The sequence below is a fragment of the Balaenoptera ricei genome, chromosome 11 (assembly GCF_028023285.1).
Source record: "Balaenoptera ricei isolate mBalRic1 chromosome 11, mBalRic1.hap2, whole genome shotgun sequence".
In the NCBI taxonomy this organism is placed as follows: domain Eukaryota; kingdom Metazoa; phylum Chordata; class Mammalia; order Artiodactyla; family Balaenopteridae; genus Balaenoptera; species Balaenoptera ricei.
Window position 1 is genome coordinate 91,363,091 of NC_082649.1, and position 17,869 is coordinate 91,380,959.

The 17,869-nt window shown below is 39.6% G+C and overlaps 1 protein-coding gene across 2 annotated transcripts in view; it reads left to right on the forward strand.

Moving 5' to 3' along the window:
• Nucleotides 1-17,869, forward strand: part of CHL1 (cell adhesion molecule L1 like) — a 194,336-nt gene that overhangs the window by 52,513 nt on the left and 123,954 nt on the right. The window lies entirely within an intron of this gene.

Below are 17,869 nucleotides of genomic sequence, written 5' to 3' on the forward strand. Positions count from 1 at the left end.
TTTTAAGTGCTGTATTCCCAGTGCCTAGAAGAACAGCTGGCATATGGTGGTTGCCCAATATATTTTTGGGATGATTGAATGAGTGAACGACTTGGACTGAACAACCTCATATTGTCGGCCCTGGTATCCAGGCAAAAGGGAACTACATTAGAAACAAGAACTGAGTCCTGCCTGTGTCTGTTTGTCCTTACATGGAAATTCCAGTTCAAGGGGGGACTTAATATGTAGGTGATTAAGATCTCTCCATGAATTTTTCCATGGTGCCTGGCATTCTCACCTTAAAATTTTGTCCACCTGGGTAATTTTAGGGGTTAAGGCTTCATGTCTCCTCTAACATGGGGGTATTAGCTTTGATTAGTTATGGGATGAGTACCACTGATGGAGTATAAAATAATCATAGATAATCTAAGATTAAGTATAATTAAATAGCAGACATATAAATGAAATATTTTTCCTTTTTCATTCTCTTTTGATACTTTGGATTAAGTCAAAAACTAGTTTTGTGCTTGCATGATTTTATAAATTTTTAACACTTTCTACCATCTCTTTCTCATAAAAAGAGACCAGACTTCAAAATCCAAGATTCAGCTGGTCACAATGTCTGCTTAGAATTTAATTGTTTAGGTTTCAGTGTATTTATTTTTATGGGATGTGGTGCTGATTTCCCATTCTGTATAGTGAGAGAACATATTATCTTAAGATATTTTAATCTAAATAGAAAAGTAAGTCAATTAAAAATAAGTGCAAGTAATGCACGCATATGAAAAAAATCATGAATGTATCACTTGAATGGCTTGAGAAACATTGAATTTGTTTATTTTATTAGTTTGATATCTCCCCTTGAGGAAGATAGACTCTTGGGGAACCCCAGGCTGAGTGGTTCCGAAAGAGGCAGCATGTTCTGGGGATGTGTTTGTATGTCTTTGGGGCCACGTGGGAGATGACGATGGATGCTGGGAGAGGGCGGCCCCCAAAAGGGGGTGGACAAGCCCTGGAAGGACACATAGGGCCCTTTTAAAAGTCAACTGCATCAACTTCAGCTGTTCAGTTCTTCTCACACGGGTAACTGTCCAGGCAGCACCAACATGCCTTCTGGTTTGAGAGGCCTGTGAGAGTAAGAGGGACTATTGTTTCATTGGGCAGTCAGTCCTACTATTATGAGTCATGGAATTCTGAGTCATGCGTCATAGGAGTCAGCAGGACCTCAACTGTCCTTTGATTCAGCCATTCTTTTGGGGCGTGAAGGCGTTTGCATTACCATTCCCATACACGGTCATCAACCTCTACTTCACCTCCTCTGATAAGAGGGCTCCTTCCTGAGGCTTCCAAGTCCATGTTTGTGTAACTCCAAGCCTCGAATCTCTCTCCCAGGAATTTTCATTTGTTTCTCCCAGTTCTGCCCATTGGGCCCCTAGAAAACAAAATCGAATTCCTTTTCTGTGACACTCAGATGTTTGAAGAGAGGTTTTCTGTCTCACTTGAGTCATCTTTTTTCCCCGGAAAACATCCCCAGCTCCTTCAGCCTTTCTTTCCACGAGGTGGTGTCCATCCCACCTCCCACCTTGGGAGCTCACCTCTGAATAAGCTGTATGTCTGAATCAATTTTAAATTTAAGCACCTAAGCCTGGATAAAAATGTCTAGGTGTTCCTTTAGGGGAATTAGTAAAGTGTAACAATCACATTCTTTATTCTAGATACCATATTTCTTTTACTATATCCTAGGATTACCAACTTTTTGGCAATTTTATCACATCATTCATTAACTGTCTTTTTTTTTAAACACTACAATTGTGCCACACCTTCTTTGTTTTAAACTTATGCCAATGTCTTTCTAATAAAAATACGTGTGATTTGTGTTGTGTGTGTGTAGCAGGAAATAGGAATTGCAGGGAAATAAGAGTAAACCGTTAAGTACCAAGAGAAATTAGACATTTGAAGACGTAAGAAGTATCTGACACCATGTGTAAGCTGAAAAGCAAGACATCCGTTTTATTTTTCCTTAGCCTGTTCAAAGGAAGTTTTTCTCCGGTTTTGGTCCCTGAGCCATTTATATGCACAACATATTATCATAGAGGTCTTGCCTGAATATCCCATCTTGCTATCTCATCCATCTTTGCCTGCTATTGCTCTACCCTATCTGATTTCTATTCATAGCTCTTGTGGCTACCAAGCACTTTATATCTTTTTATTTATGTATTAAAACAATTTATGAAAGCAGGGGCTTTGTCTATCCATAGTACCAAGCACAGAGCATAATATTTGTCACAAGATTTTGTTAAATGAATAATTGCATAAATGAGTACAAGAATGACTTGGGATGTTAATTACATATGTAGATTCCTGGGCCCCACTCTGGCTGCGGGGCCCGGGATTCTAGGAATTCATCTGTATTCTAAAATTTTAGCAGGGCTGTTTTTGCATACGTGCACACAATGTTTAATACACCAAAAACTGTAAATAAAATATAAAAAGTAAATTTTTGAAATATCCAAAAATGGTTCTTCTCCTTTACATTCTTAAAAGAAGACATAAGTCTGTATAACGCCATTAGAAATAACCACTTCCATCTTACATTTTAAGTCATTTGCATATTACTGTCCAATTTGGGATCACTACCTCCCAAACCATAATATTTGCTAAATCACATTCTCATGCCAGTATGACAGCAGAGACCCATACATGTATGGGTACTTGCAGACCACTGTAGCTTACCAAACAAACAAGACAGGGAGGTCATTTATAAAAGTTACCTCATCGACACTGGGGTGTAGTGTGTGACACTTGTTCAAAATGTTGATCTCAAAGACTCAACGCATTGGATGGTGGAAGGAAGAGATCTACATAAAAGCTTTCCACGGAAGGAGACACTCTTATTTTCCTATAGATTTCATTACTAATAAAATAAGGGAGAAGAGCAATAAGAAACAAACAAGATTAGGAAAGCCAAAATGGTTTTTAAATGAAATTATTTTTCCCAGACTTTTCCATGAGGTCTCAGCAGCTCTGCAACCACCAGCTTGTTGGAAATCTGGTTTGTGACAGTTTGAGAAACCATTCTGTCTGCCCCCTTTTTTACTTATTAAATTAATTGTACTGAATTTGTTTTTCAGAAATAAATGTGAATCATCTGAACGATGAGCTAAGCTGTTAAATCCCACAGTGGTTTGGTCACTTAGTTCTGCCTCTCAGCTAGCTGGTCTGGACACAACCCATGTTTTTACCTTTGATACCTGTACAAAAAGAAGGTCCAGTACTGCATAATACAAGCCTAATGAAACAAAATTGCATACAAATATCACCCAATACTGCTCTCCACTGAAACGTTATCTGTTTAGCATGATGTTTAGTTTACTTGGAGGTAAGAATTAAATATTGGGTCTTTAAAATGGGGAGAAAGGAGGCAGAGAGGGAGGGGAGAGAAGAAAGGGGGGGGAGGGAAGAAGAAAAGATAGAAAAAAGGGAGGGAGATGGGGGAGAGAATGGGAGAAACTTCTTATGTTCAGAAAACGGTATTTTTTTCTCCCTCGTGAAGCATCATGGAATAGGTAATGCCAGTTGCTACTAAAGTTGAGCATTTACTGAGGTTGGGCAATCATATTCCATGCTTGAATATCATATTCACTACCTGTGTGCCCTCAAAAGGTCACACATTTATTAAGATTTCTTACTTGTAAAATATATGCATTGGAGCTGAATGATACCGAAGCAACATTCCAGCCTTAAAAACTATATGTCTCTTTGATTTTTAATGTATCTGTCAAACTTGAAATACAAAGAATAGAATAATTATTTAAAAATATGAGACACAAAGAATCGGCTCTAAAAGACCTAAATCAAATTTAGAAGGAAAAATAAATTTTGAATAAAATGATAATAATGCAAAGTACCACTATTGATGGAGTATAATTCAGTGTTTAATATTTTAATACAAAGAAATTGAACAATATGTATTCTTCGTAACTTCTTCAAGTCAATAATTTAGCGTGAGAGTTTTAATAGCTTAAGTATATTCACAACCAAGATCTGCAGTAGTTACAGGGCATGAATCACACATTTAAGTGCTAAGGGGTGAGCATCAGGAGAGGTATAAGATGATAGGGAGGAGTGGGGACTGATGCCCTGGAGAATACAGCTTGTTCTAAATTGGAAACCTCTGCTCTACTTGTTACCGAATGAGGTTTGTTTGCCCGACGTGCAGCAAGCCAAACACTGAGTCGCCAAGGTTTGTCTCAGGCAGGGGGTTTATTCATGAGGCAGACAAGTGAGGAGAGGGGAGAACAAGGGTCCTCAAAGATGAAGGGCTTGGGATATTTATGGGATAAAGAAGCAGGGTGGTCTTAGGCATGGGGAGGGATGGTTGGAGGCAAGAAAATGGTGAAGTAATCAGTGTTCTGTGCAGGTGTATCTGAGTTACACACATCTTCATGGGATGCATGTTCAGAAAGTGGTAGAGTTAATGTGAGCTGAGGGTGGGGTTCTGAGCCGTCTGTTGTCAAAAGACGGACAATTGGACACTCACACAGGTCAGTGGTCTCTACCGGTTTGAACTGGGCAAGACTGGCTCCAGTTTAAGCAGTTGTTACTATAGTAACCCATCAGTCAGAGGTGTTATCTATAGGGGCAGTTAAAGGAGTCCTGTGATGTTTTGTCTAAGTAAGCTGTGTGAAGTTTGGAGGGTATGCGATTTGCAAGAACAATTCAAAGGAGTTTAGTCAGTGGAGGCCGATTACAGGATAGTATTTATTAAGCAAGTTATAGTTTAAGGGATCTAACTGATGACTGCCCTTGATTTCACGCCCTGGAAGATCATTGCCAGATGCCAAAGCAGGACTAGTCTTGTCAGACTTTCTACATTTTCAGAGAAAGGACAGAAATCTGAATTTTACTGTTTAAACTCTTAATGTTTAAGCAATGGAAGCTAATTCAGGCCTTCAAAAAAAGTCCATGTGGAAGGTAAACCAAAGACACCTACCTGTGAGCAGAGTTTGCCCGCCCCCCCACCCCGCTTTGATTCAAGGGTTTCTGAGTTGCCTTCTACCCATTCAACTACCAGGTAAACTGCTATCAGCTGTCAATCCTTAATGACAGTTTTTTTTTATCATCTCGTTCAGATGTTTAAAGAGTATCCTTCCCCGTAGAATTCAGAATGGCCCTGAAACACGAGGACCGTATAATATTCAGTCCAAAACATAGTGCAAAGTGAGGGAAATTTGGAGAGTAGATTCTTGTGTCAATTTCCCTGCTAAATGATTTGCACCCCAGTAGAATCCCGATGCCCGAGCAGCTAAGCTCCTCAGAAATGGGAATGAGCTGCCCTATCGACCAGCTTCTGTCCACTCTAGTGCCCTGAGACTTGTGGTGATTCATCAAATGAACTCCTCGGCATTTGAAGGAGCTAATTCAGTCTCATCCCCAGGGTGGTACTGATGCATTAAGAGGTTATGGCTCTTGGAGTAGTTAATGAAAAAAGAATGCAAGGGACTTGTTGAACATTTAACTGAAAATTTGTCATTTTATACTGTGATGGTTCTGAATTTCGACGTCTTCTTCATTGTTTTGTTGTGGCATGTTTCTTGTTGGTTATTTTGTTTTCTTTTAAGAAAGAATAATGTTAGAGAAAGGAAATGCTCATTTGTTACTGGAAACTTACAGTGATGGGATGTTCCAGACAAAACATAAGAAGTCCCTTGTTGCCACTTGCATTTGTCACTGCTCCAAATCTCTCCATCTAGCTAAGATTTATTCACATAATTGATTTATGGAGTCAGTTTCTCAATGACAAGAATTATGTTATTTTTTATTTATGTGTGTATTTGCTTTTGTATCTCTTACTTTTAGATTTTTACAGACTCTAGAACATAGAGAACATTCACCATATCTGTGTTGGCTAGTGGGTGTTTAAAGAGTGATTTTAAGGATGCCACAGTTTTTTTGCTTTGTTCTTGGCTGCATACAGTTGTGTAAGCTATTTTGAATATATCCATGTGTGGGGCCACATGATGGTAGTGCAAAGTGCCAATATTAATTTGAAAAGAGTGACCTTTTCCTGTGTGTTCCTGTCCAGTGTCAGCTTATCTAAGACGGATAGTGTTGATAGGCTACACTATCACTGTCTGAGGATAGATTTGCAGAAATGCCTGCAGTTTTCTGTTCTAGTTTCTTTCTCCCTTGGGTGCTTTCGCTCTGGCGCTGTCATTCAGACCTTACTGTAAGGATAACCAATTAGTAGTTAAATGAGTTGAATGATTCTTTTTATGTACTCTGTTCAAATGACACTAAACTCATTGCCACATGACTAGGACAGGTGAATTGTTTCTTTCTGCACTTTTTAAACAAGCCCACGTAGTAAATAATACTGTTCATAACCCCTGCCTTTATTGCTCTCTTTCCTACACCTAGGGAATCATTTTGAAAATGAACGTGTAGAGGCCCTATTTGTATTCCAGTGGAAATAAGAACTCAGTAGTAATAAAACTGTGTAGGTTTTCAGATGAACAGGTAACTTAGAAAGGGAGAAGTAGTTTTGAAAACAATACTACAAAAGATCAACGATGAGAATGCTTGCTGGCAATTTGCATCTTTAATAACTCAGGACTGTCAGACTAGCACAGTGCCCCTGACCTGTATCATGTATGCATGATATGGAAGTATATCGTGCACCTACTGTGTGCCATAATGAGGATTGCAGAGGCAGATTCACTTCCTGTCTTTGAGATACTCAGAATTGGGGGGGGGGAGGGGTTTGAGACTGGTCATTGTCTAACTCTGAATGAATGATCCTTACTCTTTTAACAAAGGACATTCTGATTAATAAAATAGTCTTGGGGTTGTAGGGAAAATGTACCATTCTGGAATACAAAGACCTTCTGTCTTTTTTCATAATGGGCTATTTGCCTAAAAGACCAGAGTGCTAGGTGAATTAGACATCTACAAATCTGTGTAAACAGTACTTTCCAGTCTTTGCTTCCTGGTTAATAATCCCGAGCATTTTTGAAAGCACTTTACTTTGGGTATTAAGAAAGAACTACAAGTGAGATACAGACTTTTGTATATCTTGTAAATGAGATATAGACACTTTGTAAATCTACTACGATGATACTTTTATATCACTTACTGATCTCTGTAACTCAAAGAATTGTGCTTTCTCAGTATCCTCATTTTATAGATAAGGAATTGAGGTTCACACTAACTTTTTTAGTCAAAAACTACTGAGTTTCTCAGTTGAAATGCAAACTCTGATTGATCTGATCCCCAAACCCAGGAGAAGGATGATATATGGAAGGGAGGAAGAGGGTAGCCCCTACCCAGAATGTTTCTCAAATTCTATACAATAATATATTATCCCCACATTCTTTCAAAACCTGTGTGAGAGAGAGGTGTGGGGAATGCAATGAAAGAAGCTTTTAAGTATTCACAGTGAAGCAGAGGGTTTAATGAGGTGGAATTTTAAGGTTTTTCAACTTGATGGTTGCTATAAAGTGGGGAGTGCAATGGAAAATGAGGTGGTAAATTTGGATAAACACCCCAGGAATCTTCTGGAATGGAAGAGGTTTCTCCTCAGTATTCGAAGTTCTTGAAATCTCTGGAGCCTTGGTCAAAACAACAAGCCTTCTAAGGAAAATAAACAAACAAACCAACCCCCCCCCCCAAACAATTCCATGCAGAGAAAAAAATGGGACCAGTGAGTGTTTAAAGGGGGTGGCGGCTCTGGGTCTGTGTACCTCGTCCACTAGGAGCAGATCATTTTCTCAAGGGCACTTGCGAAAAGGTCCACAAAGTGTGGTAAGTCTAGTAACCATGGCCAACTTTGTTGTGCAGCATCCTCGGTTAAGCATAAATGCCTGGGGAAAGAGTCTTCTTTCTTGCACTTTGAAGAATTACATGGCTTCGTCAGGACATGTTACCAGCAGCTGTGGCAACAACAGGAGCAGGTGCCTTAGCTCAAGCCCCTGTTCCTTTGGAGCTACAGGTGGCACCAATAGGCACCTCCAACAGTGACACCAGTAGATGGCAAAAGAAGATATGTCTTTACCCAGGGCAACTCTAGAATTTCTACACGGAAGAGGTTCAGTCAGCAATCCGGTGAGAAGTGGGGTAGGGACTGACCTTGAAGCTCTATCTGCATGACAGGCACGCTATGTTTACTCAGATTGTAAAGTTTCTTTGGGATGTCTTGGAGTTGATGGGACTTATGGAAGAATTAGCCCCTTTCCTTGAGATTTAAGTTGGCACCACACCTGCTCTTTATTTGTAAAAATGTTAAGCTTTGGCTTTGGTGACAGTAGCATCAGGATAGAGACTTGCTTTGTGATGGGGTGGAAAACTTTTCCCTCCTTCCCTTCTATCTTCTTTGGCTGGCCTAATAATTAAATTGACATGAGACAGATTAACGGGAGAAAAGCAATTTTGTATATAGGGAACTCCATAAAAAAATATGAGACTCATGGACAGGCAGGCAGCTGAGGCTTATATACCATCCTGAGCTAAGGAGGAGGGGGTGGGAGACTGGGGCTTTAAAGGGGTGGAAGACAATTCACAGGAATGTGAGAAGAGCCCGTTTAGTAATCAGATGTTTGCCATGCCATGCAGATAAATCTTTCTGATACAAAAATTTATTTCTGACAATAGCTCTCTCTTCCTGGTACAGGCTCCGTATCTATTAATATGTTGTTCTGGGCAGTTAAGGGAGAGGCAAAAAGCTTTTCCTGAGTCTGCTGGGTCTTAATTGGCTTCAGCTCAAAACAATCTACATGCCAAAATGGCACATTTGGGGGTGGCATACATCGCTCCCCCTCAGTGGCAACCTGTCTGAGAGAGATTATGTGGTTTTCCTGCATCAAGAAGTTAGGTGGAGGGAAAGTTTGATGTTCACTTAGAACAAATAAGGTAAGAGCAAATTGGATAGTCCTGGAACACCTGTGAGCCCAGCGTGGCCACTGAAGCTCTCACCTGGGGATGGAGATTCTCTAAATCAGCGAGGCAACACGTGGGAGTAGCAGTTTAGGAAACTCTAAGACACAGTTATTTACACTTCCTATTGTAACAACAGTATTTATTAAAACAATAGTTATTAATCAAAGCTGTTCCCTGATTATCTTAGGGTCCAGTGCTATAGAATGAATATTTATGACCCCCTGAAAATGCCTAAGTTGAAGCTGAATCCTCAGTGTGATGGTGCTAGGAGGTGGGGCCTTTGGGAGGCAATTAAGTCCTGAAGGTGGAGCCTTCACAAATAGGATTAGTGCCTATATAAAAGATCCCCAGAGAGCTCTTTTACCTTTTACACCACCGTGTGAGAAGCCGGCAAGAAGACTGCCGCCTGTGACTAGGAAGAGGGTTCTTACCAGACTCTGAATCTGCCACCGCCTTCGTCCTGGACTACTGCCCAGCCTCCAGAACTGTGAGAAATAAATTTCTGTTGTTTATAAGTCACACAGTCCATGGTACAGTTATAGTAGACTGAACAGACTAAGACATCCAGGAAATCATCTCACTCTCCCCCTACTTCAAATGCTAGGGATTGAGTCTGCGGGAAGCTGGCTGATAACAAATCATGAGTCTGCACCTCCATAGCATTTACCAGCATAATTTGTCCTCATTTTTCATATTGGTGAATCTGGTTCCTTGCATTCACCTGCTATTTCCAGTATGTTGTTCATATTTCACAGTGGTAAGGATCCTATGCTCTTGTTACTTTGTACCCTTTCACTGTATACACCAGGATTTAAATAAATGCCTACTGAACAATTGAAAAAATAAGTGCTACTATTTTTGTTAAGGCAGATTTACTTGGCAGCAAGATCTCTTTTCAAAATTATGCTAAGAAGAAGCTTCGTGCTTTCATTTCCCTCGTGGCTCCAAATATGATGAGAATTTGTCTCCTTGCTCTGGTAGCAACTTCCTTAGCAGACGATCCAAATTCACCACCCTGAGGTGTTTTAGGCTTAGGGCAGGTTGAGATTATTCATTTTCCTCTATTTTATGTTCATATTTTTGTTCTTATTTACTTCTCCTTAAAATTGTATTCACTTTCTAAGAACTTTTAGTATTGACAAGTTTCTAGTGGCTGATATTACCTTAAAATTATGAGAACTGAAAATTCTTTTGTTTTTATTTTGCCAGAGGAAAATTAAAATTAAATGCATTCCATACATAAAATTTCCTGTCTTGAGAATCTAAAATCACCTTATACATTATATTTTATGATCTTCACTGCTTTAACATTAACACCTAATTAAACTCTTCTGTGTATCTCAAAGGCAAGGCCAGATTCATGTTGATTTTCTCCACTAAGTTGTTGTATAAAACTCAAGAAAAGTACATATAACTTTCTGGCAAACTCTGATTTAAGAGGTATTTTGTTAAGAAAATAGATTTAAAATGTGAAATAATTCCAAGAAACAATTAAACGCAAATTGAGCACTTTTTCTTAAGGAGGAGTTCTAATGATTATCCTAGAAATGCATTTGCGTCAGTAGTTTCTTCTTTAGCCATGAGTTTGATCATCTGTGTCGGTGATGGTCGATTTTAAAATGGTGTGTCTTTCCTATGAAAAAAAACTGCTTTGTTTTTTTTTTTTTTTTTATCACAGCTGGTAGTTTATTCCATTCATATTTGTTGTCATTATCACGTTTTCTGTTTATTCTTGCTCTAAATGTGTTTTGCCCCAGGACATGTTCAATAAGTTTAATTCTTTGCGTGCAGATTTTCAGTATATTTCCCAAGCTTCTATGTTACATTTTATTTCAAACAGTGACTCAAATACTAATTTGGAATAATAAAGTATAAGATTTTCTAGAAGTTACAGCAGTGACATGGAAAGTATATTTAATGATGACTAGATTGTGCTTATATTGGATTCAATTTCATAATTAATGGAATTGTTGACACAGGTTCCTTTTCCTTTACTCAAGATTATTATACATGCCATAAATATATGTTACAAAATTTAATAATTATGTATTCAGAGGCACCTATAAATCTTAGTTTTATTTAGCATACAGAAAACAATTGAAAAACAATCCTAATGGCAGATTTGGATTTAGATCCTGTGTCCATTATTAGGACTCAGTTTTAGGAAACAATTCGCTCTGCTTCTCTAGAACAGAGGGTATAAAGACAAAGAGCGATTCAGGTGGTGGCTAAAATATTAGCCTAATTTAGACTTCTCTGGTAATGAGCGTTGAAAGGATGTTGAGTGAGACTTTGTGTTTTTGTTGTTGTTGTTGCTCCCAAGTTGGTAGTTACAACCCACAGCGGAAAGCAGAGCGGAGCCTAGTGCGGCTGAAAACTTGGCCTCTGTTCACCGGTGCCTGACAGAAACTTGGAGAAAGAGTGTTGGGTGGAGTAGAAAAGAATAGCTTTCTTGCTTTGCCAGGGAAAGGGAGTCACAGTGGGCTAATGCCCTCAAAACTGTGTGTCCAGCCCTGGAGAGGGTAGTGAGGAGTCTTACAGTTTTCACAGAGCAGGGCGTGGTCAGCTCCGTAGACATTCTTCTGATTGGCTGGTGGTGAGGTAATCGGGAGTCAGCATCTTCAACCTTCTGCTTCCAGCTGGTCTGGGGTCTACGTGCTTGTGGGCAGCAGACAGTTAACTTCTTCCACCTGGTGGGGGTTTCAGTATCTGCAAAACAGCTCAAAGGAGATGGCTCAGAATATCATCTACAGTCGTTGAGGAAGAACTAAAGGTCCTTGACTTTGTTTAATGGCTAAAGTATTATTATTTTGTTCTTCTTGACTGTTTTCCTTTCTTTCTGCGTTTTCTCATTTCTCTGATAAAATTTATTCTTTGACTAAATTTTTTTTTTTTTTTTTAACAGACAAAAGGCAGGTGGAGGCCATGAGAAGGGGTCTATTCTGGGAAGGCTTCATAGCGCCCTGCTCGGTTACACTAGTATACCACTCAGGGGTTTCCCAAGAGTTGAAAGAAGAAGCCAGATTTCCCCAACCATTACCTCAGCTGTCCAGCTTGTACACAGAACGATTTAGGGCCAGGAGGGTGAGAGTGGCTCTTTGAAATGTTTTAGCCTTGCGCAATGTACATTGTCGGTGGTAAGAGGGGATTCTCTCTGTAGCGCTTTTCCCTTTGTAAAGCCAAGTGAAGGGGTCAATGAAACATTCGCACAGATTGATATGCCTGAAAGATGGGAGACTGGCAGTTTGTTCCCTGTTACCTGAATCAGTGATGACTTCCTGATTTACTACTGTGCTGATGTGAGCAGGGCAGGAGCAAACTGAGGGTAGAAGGTAGGGTGGACCCAGTAAAGCAGCCCAGACTTTCACCATTGGGCCTAGCAGGGTGCCTGAAATGTCCCATCTATCAAACAGACCTTGTATTAAGTAGCTGGTACCTCACCCTGGGGGGTTGCTAGGAGCACAGTGACAACAGCAACAAGAGGGTCTGGGCTCTGTAATTAGGGGTGGAAACTGGGTAGAGGTGGGAGTGCCCGGGGCCTGTTCAGGAGCCGACACAACTGAAGATCCAGGCTAGAAGCATCAGTTCGAATTCCAGGATGCTAGAGAGAGAGGAGGAATAAAAGAAGCGATGACATTGCTCTCCTCATTCCAGCATAGCTCTGGCCAGAAGTGGGGAAGAAGGGAGCATTTTGAACCAGCCTGAGGTTTAGTGATAAAGAGTGACTTGAGGCTTATGGAATAAGATAGCATAGAGTGGTGGGAAAGCCGAATTTGGCAAAGTAGTGTTGAAAGTAATGTTTGAAGAAAAAGGTGAAATCATTTCAGGCTAATGTTCCAACCTAGGTGAGAATCCTGATAAACCAATCACAGCTGGATTAGAGAACTCCGTGAGACCTCCTATTCTCTTTTCCCTGCATGTAGACCCCTTGTGCCCACTGATTTTTTTCTAGCTAGTCATAGGCAGAGTGGTTGACAGGGAGATTACAGAAGTCTGCTTGATATATTTACCAAGTAGAAATTCCCATGAGATGAAATACAGGGAAGGTGTGAGGGTGGAGAAACTGTCACAATTTTTAACTTTGAATGGACGTTGGCATAAATAGAAATCCAGGGATGCAGAGCTGCTAAGGCTGATATTTTCATGCTAAGCTGTAGAAATCAGGAAATGTGTGATAACGTTATCTGACAAAGAGATGAAGAGGAACAATGGAGACAGGAAAGGGAAATCAAAGTGAACATTGATGAATGTGGTGAGAGTATTGTGTGTTATGGATGCATCGTGGTTTTTTCATACGCGTGCTGTGTTCGAAGCGCTCTTATGAAAGTCGTCTTTCATGTTAAGTGGAGATCATGTTTTTGTGACATTTCTATTTGGTAGTCATATCTCTAGCTATTAAAAATCACATTGTGATAAAACACTGTTTTGATATGTGCTAGCTGTGAAATCATACGGTAGACATTTTCTGCAAATGTAGCAGGATTTCACCAGAATTGGGTAAATGCAATTTTATGTTCATAAATAATATGCATATAAATAATTTTATCAGTTGCCTTAAATACACGGAATTCTTATACCTATTAATTACTTTTAAATTGTCATTGTTTTTTTTTTACTTTACCATAATATTGCTAGTGTTATTTAAAACATTTTATTTGTACAAGCACATGTAGCAATACGAAAAATATTGGGGAAATTTATTCTTTTCAAAGCCTCAGGATGTATCTATATTTATTGCTGTAGTTGTTTTATTTCTCTCATTACCTTGTTCTTCGTGAAATTTGCAAGTATTCTTGTACTCTTCCAAACCTTAGGGGTAGTGAGATATATTTCCAATTCATAATTTTATTTTTTATTCCTATCAATACACTGTTCTTTGGCATTTCTGAATGGATTTTATGGTCTTCTTCCAAGTCTTAGGTTTAGTAATAGATACATTTCTCCTCTTTTTTTTTTGGCTGTGTCGGGTCTTAGTTGCGGCACATGGGATCTTTGTTGGGGCATGTGGGATCTTCTCGTTATGGCACGCGGTCTGCTTGGGCTTCTCTCTAGCTGTGGCATGTGGGTTTTCCCTCTCTAGTGGTGGCACGCGGGCTCCAGGGTGCGTAAGCTCAGTAGTTGTGGCACGTGGGTTTAGTTGCCCCACGGCACGTGGGATCGTAGTTCCCTGACCAGGGATCGAACCCAGGTACCCTGCATTGGAAGGCAGATTCTTTACCACTGGACAACCAGGGAAGTCCCAGTAATAGATATATTTCTAATTCATAAATTTCAAGCCTTCTTTTATTTCCCCTTTGTAGTTTCCCTCTCAGAAACATTTCAAGAACACAAATTCCTTTCATTACAAAATACTGTGTTTTGGTTCTGTGGACATAGGAAGATGAGGTAGACATAGATTCTTCCCTCAGGTAGCTTATTTAGGAAGTTAACGTGTTAGCCATGACACTCAATTGCAAGAAGCCAACAAAGGCAAGAGAGACTTTTCAGTCTCATAACTAGAAAGACTATGGAGTTTTTTGCATTGTGGAAAAGACGTTACAAGATCAGGCAAGAGTTTATGTTGAACTAGTTCATAGTAGCAATCAGCACATTTTGTGATAAACGTTCCAAAGATGACTGACCGCTGGATTTGTACTCTCGACTCAACACATCCTCTCATTCATTCAAGCATTCACTCACCCAGTACTTATTGCACTCGTATGATTGCCAGGCATTTGGTGCTGGGGATACAGAGATGAACAAGACAGATTTCTGCCTTTATGGGAGTTATAGTCTAACCTAGGGAGATAACAAATAGCCAAACCAATCAAGAGGTAATAAAGTGTCAGGTGGTGATATTTCCTATTAAGAAATGTAAAAGCGCGGACATGGGCCACTGTTAAATATGATAGCCAAGGAAGGCCTCTCTGAAGGGGTAGCATTGGATCAGAGTAGTAGCTGTGTGAGTATCTGGGAAGGAGCCATTCAAGTGAGGTGAACAGCAGTGAAAAAAATTTTAGGAAAGGAAGTTTGGCACATACTCTAGGAACAGTGAGGAGGTCACAGTAAATCAAGCACTTCAGGGAAGTTCTGTGCATTTTTCAGTCTTTTTGGTGTTGCTGAGTGTACAATAGCTAGAATTTGCTTAGTGGCTTTTTCACGACCAAAAAGAGTTTGCCCCTCCTGTGACCACATTCAGAGTTCCTCATCCAAGAACCTGAATCAATATGTTTTAGTTTGGCTGCCTTTTCCCCCACAAGTATTTAAACTCTTTAATTTCTTTGAGATAATTATGACTCCCAAACTTCATCATTTTCTCCTTAGGCCTCATCATCTCCTTTAATCTTATTCAGGAGCTGGGTCCTCTCTGCACCTTTATTGTTCTGCCATTAAGCCTCATCGATACTGGTGGGAGCTAAATCCAGCATATTCACATCATTCCCTGTCGCTTCCCTCTCCCGTTGTCTTCTGTGGAAGGATGAAATTGCGTATGTTAGGAAATTATCAGATCCATGAGTTTGATGTTAGGTTTATGTTTTCTATTATAATAACATCTTTCAAAAATTTAGCTGTTTAAGTATGGATTCTTCTTGTTTTTAAATTATAATCTGTCTATATTTAAACTCGAGGTGGCAGGTGGCCGGATGATAATATGCATGGACGTGTCTCATAACTGTTCTTATATACTCTTGCCCATATGGTAGTTCCTCATACTCTACATAGAGATTCTTTCTGAAATACAAATTTGATCATACCGTCATTCTGGTTGACATTACTTGGCGTGCCTTAAAATTAATTTCGATCATCTTGGGTAAAGACAAGCTCTTTACATGGTTTACAAAGCTTCAGTAATATAAACCTAAGTAACTTGCAGGCTCAACTGTGAACACATTCCCCCTCTCTTCACCAACTCCCATCCACTGACCTTTACCTTCCTCATTTTCTCCAGGCCCTCCTGACCATAGAGCCTTTGCACATGCTCTTGTATCTGTGCCCACTACACTCTCTTGCCTCTTTGCCCAACTAGCTCCTGGACATCCTACCTTAGCTCAAGTCAGTTGTCACTTCAGAGTAATCTTTGCTGGGTAGATCGATCTCCTCCCTCTAAAATAGCACCTCTTCCCTCTCCTTCTTTGCACTTACCATATTTTCAGTTTTATCTTTATTTGTGTGATTATTTAGTTAATGTCTATTTACCCCATAGGAATGTAAGCTCCGTGGTAATTGGAACAATATATTTGCTCACCATTGTGTCTCATGGCTTAGCCCTTGGCTGGACACATGGTAGGTACTTAATCAATATTTGTGGTGCGAAGAACCCAAAATGAGTAAGAATGAATGTATGAATGAAAATAAACGAATGTCCACACCAGATCTGCCCAATAGAACTTTCTTCAGTGATAGAAATGTTCTGTATCTGCCTGGTCCAGTATGTAGCCTGAAGTCACATGTGGTTGTTGAGCACTTGAAGTGTGACTAGTGTGACTGAGAAATTAAATTGTTAATTCTGTTTCATTTTAATTAATGTAAATATAAATAGTATACGTGGCTAATGGCTACCATTTTGGAAAGAACAAATCTGGACAGAGTACTGTCTCACATGGAATTTCTGATCCCTGTAAAGCATTGTGCACACATGCATACATTTTGGGTACTATTCATATACATCACTATTCTAATGTAAATGAGTTTGCCTGGGTTAAACCATGCTCAAATTAACATTCAAAACTATTAAGCCAACTAAAGCTGTCTTTAGATAAGCAGAATAAATATACCCACTATTCAAATAAGTTAAATGAGGAAAGAACTGATTTTCAGGTTCACCAATCCACAAGCTTCTAAACCCAGATACTGGAATAGAACTTTCTGTTGAAATCATTGTTTGTTTATTTTTTTAGTCCGAGTGTGAGGTAGGCTGACACACATGCTACCAATAGCTCCCTTTCACTGGAAACAGCACATTATTTGGTTTTAGATTCCCCTACCATGGTTTTCAAATTTTAAATAGAATATTTTTGGCCATTTTCAGGAGCATCTAAGTCATCTGTAATGGAAAAAAATTTTTCCTCCAGTTTGGGAAGTACAGGTATATTTTGCCTCAGTCATTGCCCAGTTTTTCTGTGTGTCTTTCATTTATATGAGGATTTATGCAATTGCTAATGTGCAAGAAATACTGATATTTAATTTCTTGAGTTTTCTATATAAACCGCTGTGATCCTTGTAGCATCTTCATGTATCATTCTAGTGGACCATATAACTTAGCCTCAGCACTTTATGAGAAAGAAGTACCTCCCTTTTCTGACTAAGCACCTTAGATAGTATATCCTGTTAACACAGGCTCCAGGCTGGTCTTGCTCACCACTGTATCTTCAGTGCCTAACATGGCACTGTGCACACAGTAGGTGCTGGTTGGGATTATTCTACCCATTTGCTAATAATGAAACTACCCCTTAGATTGGGGGAGGGCAGGCAGGATCAGTGACGGCCCAAATTTACTTAGCTGTTGGGTGGTAGGGCTGGGCCAGGCTCTCGCTCACTGCATGACTCATTATGTAGTATCATACTAATATCCTAAGAATGTATTTTGCTATCTTTTTTTTTTTTTTCCATGTCTTCATTTTATTTTATTTTTTTTTTGTTTAAATTTTTTTTTCTTTTTTTTTTTTTAAACATCTTTATTGAAGTATAATTGCCTTACAATGGTGTGTTAGCTTCTGCTTTATAACAAAGTGAATCAGTTATACATATACAATATGTTCCCATTTCTCTTCCCTCTTGCATCTCCCTCCCTCCCTCCCTCCCCATCCCACCCCTCTAGGTGGTCACAAAGCACCGAGCTGATCTTCCTGTGCTATGCGGCTGCTTCCCACTAGCTATCTATTTTACATTTGGTAGTGTATATATGTCCATGACACTCTCTTACCCTGTCACATCTCACCCCACCCCCTCCCCATATCCTCAAGTCCATTCTCTAGTA